We start from the raw sequence: 505 nt of genomic DNA, 5'->3' as shown, positions 1-505 counted from the left end.
AGATTTTCAATAGATTTCAGAGTTTTAAAGCATGCTTTAACTTCCCAAAGTGAGAGCAAATACTCCATCATGACAGATCTCCAATAGAGCATTCACTTTCATAAATAACATAAATACTTTTACTTTGTTTATAGAATAATGACGGGTCCTCCCTTTGTGTGAACAGGTTTACCCCTACTGTGTCATGTTTCCAAATTGTCTGAGTAAGCTGTAGCCAATTTATTATATTCATTATATTGACTAAATCACTAAACTATCACTAAAGATTTTGCTTTATAGGGAGTTAGGAATTCAATTGCACCCTACTAATATATAATTGATATCTCAGAGATTAGTAATTATTGTAACTAATTAAATTTGTAGAATTTGACATAATTGAAGGTATATGGCTCAATCTGGGATTCAGAACATGGTGAATCAGATGAAAGTGAACCTTCCAGATGCGCCTTCTTGGTCTAATGTTGAGTATTACCTAATGAACATGTAATGTTGAAACATTAAAAAT

Source organism: Micropterus dolomieu, linkage group LG15 (genome assembly GCF_021292245.1).
Source record: "Micropterus dolomieu isolate WLL.071019.BEF.003 ecotype Adirondacks linkage group LG15, ASM2129224v1, whole genome shotgun sequence".
Classification (NCBI taxonomy): Eukaryota; Metazoa; Chordata; class Actinopteri; order Centrarchiformes; family Centrarchidae; genus Micropterus; species Micropterus dolomieu.
The sequence above is the reverse complement of the archived record's forward strand: the minus strand, read 5'-3'. Positions refer to the sequence as shown.